A 5,071-nucleotide genomic window follows, 5' to 3' on the forward strand; every position below is an offset into this window, starting at 1 on the left:
CTTTACCGTGTTAGTCTGTGTGTCCTGGGGACTTCTATGTAGTCTTCAAGTTCCCTGTTCTGTTGAGACAAAACAAAAATGAAAACTGTCCTAGTATGCCCATTTTCTGCTTCATTTTATTAAAGGAAAAATAAAATCATGTTAGAGTCTCAGTCATTTAAGGAGGTATGCATGAGAGCACAGATGGGACTAGACTCCCATTAATAACATATTCTCTCCCTATAGCTTTTTGTGTTTTATATTATGTTTTTAAAAGGAGGCGCTGAAAAAAATGACCTTTTTCCTATACATAGATAATCACTCATTCTTAAGTGAGAAAAAAATTAAAACTCAAGTGGTAATAAAAGTGTAAAATTCAGAAAATAAATACAACCAAATAAAAAGCTTTAGATATAACTAAGCAAATACATTTGATTATCATCGAATGCTACCCTCTAATTCCTCCCAACTGAAGACAGCCTTCCATATCCTCTAACCAAACTTCTAGAACCTTCTCTGTGTTTCCTGTAGTTTGCCATGACATTGAGACAGGGGTCCTCCTTATTCCTCACCAGGTGTCACACAGCCCCTTAGCACAGTGCATTGTGGGGAAAAAGGACATAGTGAAAGAGCGAATGACTCCTTTCCAGCACGCTGCCCTGGGGGTTACACCTCAAATCACAAGGCTGGGACCCTGCATTATAAAAATGTTTCCTTTCAGGAGCAATGACTAAGAGCTGTTAGGACAGAAAGGAGGAAGGGACACGATGAGAACAAGAGTCACCTCCTGTCCAGCTAGTGGCCTCTCTGTACTCACAGAAGCCGTGGCAGCATAGAAGACTTTTTTTATTTTCATTATCTGTCTGTACATTCCACATGTTCTCCATTTCTGGGGAAGTTTTCTCTCTTGGAGCTCCTTCTTGTTACAGATTTTAACAGTTTTGTTCAACAGCCCTGGAGCAGAGGCAAGCACACTGTGTGTTTTGGCTGCAGACATATCTCTGGTTTCCTTTCTGGGGTCTAAAAACGGCGAAAATATGAATAAGCTCTGAATGAGGCAACTACAATTTTAAAAAACTGATCAACATCACCCTCTTGTGGCCAAATGAAATAAAAGCACTTCCGCTGGTTTCATCCAACTAGCAAGTGGAAGTAGGGAAAAAATGAGACTCCATTCATGGCTAATTCTCGGTGTTCTAATAATTCAGATTGGTCCTAATTTGCTCAGTCAGCCAATCTAAAAGAAATTTGTCAAACAATTTCATTAGTCTAGCCAATATTCTAGATATAGAATTATAGTATTGAAAAGACAGGTTGAGCTCTGAATTCATAGCTGGTAAGCAGAGAAGTACAGTTGGATATATAAACATCAGATGATGTTATGTGATATAACCAAGTTAACCAGTCAGGGACGGGGAGAAGGGGCAATTACAGTGTTCACTGAGAAAGTTTCATTATATAAAGAACAGGATGAGGTGAAGGGACCGTCTAGATGCCAAGGGGAGCAGTACATAGGGATTCAGCAGGCACAGGGCTGTGAGGATCTCCCAAGGATTCCCTGCCCATGCCTCATTAATACAAGTCTATCTGTGGGAATCCTGTGTTACCTCTGGTCCCTTTGAGGACAGGACCCAGGCCTGAGACTTTCTATGCTGAAGCTTCAGCATCTGGGACTGGTGCAGACTAGTTTTATGTCAGCTTGACACAAGACAGAGTCATCAGCAAGGAAGGAGTCATAATTGAGAGAATGTCACATATGGTTGGGCTGCAGGCAAGCATGTTGGGCATTTTCTTAATTAGTAATGTTGGAGGGTACAGCCACTGTAGGTGGAGCCATCCCTGGGCTGGTGGTCCTGGCTTCTATAAGGATGCAGACTGAGAAAGTCATGGGAAGCAAGCCAGTAAGCAGCACTCCTCCATGCCCTGTACACCAACTCTTGCCTCCAGGTTCCTATCCTGCTTCAGCTCCTCCCCTCACTGCTCTTGAGGATGAACTGCTGCATGGAACTGTGAGTGAAATAAACCCTTTTTCTCCCATGCTTTGCTCTTGTGCTTCATCCCAGTAATAGTAACCATGACTACGATTCTAAAGCCACATTTGCATTATGTGGAGATGAAAGGGGTGGCCACAGCTGACCAGAAAATGCAGAGTATTCCCTAACACATGCATTGCTTGTCACGGGATTCTTAATAATTCACTATGCATCTAACCCTTCTCTCAGATATATCCCAACCTTCTGCAAAGGGTTAGATGCTGGTTAGAAAAACTGGCTGCAAATCAGTGGCTTGGAAAAATGAGTGAAGTAAGCTATCACTTGTAGGGAGCCATCCAGTAGGAATCTTGGACCTACAGATTGTCGAATGTCTGTGTTGCAAAAGCACCAAGGTTTTTGCTGCCCCCAAGAGGAGGAAGCTGACACCAGAAGAATTATGGAAGCAGAAGAATGCTGCCTTAAATGAACAGTGATGGGGTGGGGAGATAACTTAATAAAGTGCCTAAAGTGCTTGCAGCATAAGCATAAAGATTGGGGTTCAATTCCCAAGAAGTCATCTGAATGCCGGTGGGTGTGACCACCCACCTATAATTCCCATCCTGAGAGGGCTAAGACAGGAAGCTGTGGTTCTGAGTATGACTTATCTCCTACAGTCTCATGTGTTTGACCACTTGGTCCCCAGCTGGCTGCACTGTTTGGGGAGGTTTTAGAACCTGAAGGAAATGAAGCCTTGCTGGAGGAAGTCTGTCACTGGGAGGAGGCTTCGAGGTTTTATAGCCTGGCTCCACTCCCTGGTCTCCATCCTCTCTCTGCGTCCTGAGTGTGGATGCAATGTGACCGACCAGCTTCTGCCTCCTGCTGTCCCTTCCCATGGCCATGTCTACCACCAGAATGAACTCTGAGACAATATAAACCTGTTCTCCTTTAATGATTTGTTGGTGAATTGGGGTTTCTGAAGCTCCTATAAAACAGTATGACAAGGGGTTGGGGATTTAGCTCAGTGGTAGAGCGCTTGCTTAGCAAGCGCAAGGTCCTGGGTTCGGTCCCCAGCTCTGAAAAAAAGAAAAGAAAAAAAACCAGCATGACAAGAAGAAACTTGGGGGAAGGAAAGGACGATTCAAGCTTACACTCTCAGGTCACACTCTATCACTGATTAAAGTCAAGGCAGAAACAGGGGTAGTAGGGACTGAAGCAGGAACCAACCCTGGAGGGAGTAAGGCATCCGTGTCATGTGCCTGCAGTGCCCATGGGGGCCAGAAGAGGGCATCAGATCCCTTGGAACTAAAATTAGAGAAGGTTGGTAGCTGCCCTATAGATGCTGGGAGTTGAACCCTCTTCTGCAAGAACATTCGATGCTTTTAATTGCAGAGCCACCTCTCCATCTATTCCACTTTACTCTCTTGTGGAACTCAAAGCCTCACCAACTGGGCTACATTCACTGTCCAGTGAGCCCAGAGATCCTCCTGTTTCTGCCCCAAGCCTTAGCAGTGAGATTGCAGGCATATGTGCATATAAAGTCATGTGGGGGCAACGGAAAGGGTCATGATACAAGTCTGGCCTCACAGGGAGCTGGTTGCAGGAAGATGCCAATAAGCTTGCAGAATGACCATTTGGTTGTAAGTGTAGTAAGGATGCTCACCTGGATTTTACCCTTCAAAGGAACTTCAAGAAATAACCTGGATGAAAGGGAGTCAGAACTTTGCAATCTTAGCAAACACAACAACAATACACAAGGATGTCTCAGCCAATAAGCACAGTGGCTGGCAGAATGTTGGTTTTTCAACAAATGTTAGCCATAGCCCATGATCCTAGTGATAGTCATGGACAAGTAGCAGACCAGTTAAAATCCAAGGAAGATAAATAGAAGACTCAAAGAACCAGAGTCAAAGTGTACATAGTCTTCTCATGATAAGATATCTGTTATAACCTCCAGCACAACAACTTTGAAGTGGTTGAATTATTGAAGATTAAATACAAAGGAAAACAAGAACTAGAGGTTTGAATGTTTGAATACATCTTTTATATGAAATCATTTTGATGGTAGTCTCTCTCTCTCTCTCTCTCTCTCTCTCTCCCTCTCGTGTGTGTGTCTGTGTGTGTGTGTGTGTCTGTGTGTGTGTGTCTGTGTGTGTGTGTGTGTGTGTGTGTGTGTGTGTGTTTGTAAAATGTTGAAGGAAAGTGCTTGGAATGGCTAGCCGGCTTGTTATCAAGTCTCTGTCATCATGAAGAACGAGAGTGATATACAAAAGGAGGAATACACATGTGGCTGGGGAGGTTAATGTAAAGTCATACACCATTTGCCCCAAACTTGAAGAGGGGATACCTCAATATGGAGAACTAGACAGCATTAAAATCTCAGGATGACTCTAAAATCAAGGGTTTGAAGTACATTCTCTCTTAACACAGCTTCAAGATCCCTTACAATCTGCTTTGCACAGAGACAGACACACAGAGAACTTACAATCTCACTTATTAGCTATCCACTGTGGCTTTTTCTCTCCAACCCTGAAAGAAGACAGGGGTCCTATATGCTCTGCTCTTAAGAGCTTGCCCCATCTGTGCCTTTTCTTGCACTTCACTTGCTGATGTCAAATCTTTATGAGACTGAGAAGACATTTTAAAGCAGAGAGAAAGAGTTTGGCTTGTAATTGAATTTTCAATGAAGCCATTATTCTCTGTATGCTCTGATATTAATCTTAATTGAGGGGCTATTTTCTCAGGGTCTCTGGATGAGAACACCAGGTCTGGGAAATGTTCCTATAACCCAGTCAGATTATTCCTTCTCCAATCCTTACTCCAAACACATATACAGTTTTTAAGCTGTAGAGTCAACTCTGAGGTTACTTGGAATCCAGTTGGTTTTTTTTTCTTTCCCTTTCTGCTAAAATAGAAAGATATATATCCCTTTTGCATATCTATGTCTATAAGCTTACAAATAAAAAACAGTTTTCAAGTAGCTCGGCAAAAATAAGCTAAATTGGAGCACAAATGCCCTCTTCAACATAAAAGTCTCAGGACTAAGTCTGTCCCATCCATTCCCCGCAACCCCGCCCCACCCCACACTCGAACAAATGACTTTATTCTGAATTATATGAGCA

Source organism: Rattus norvegicus, chromosome 3, assembly GCF_036323735.1.
Source record: "Rattus norvegicus strain BN/NHsdMcwi chromosome 3, GRCr8, whole genome shotgun sequence".
In the NCBI taxonomy this organism is placed as follows: Eukaryota; Metazoa; Chordata; class Mammalia; order Rodentia; family Muridae; genus Rattus; species Rattus norvegicus.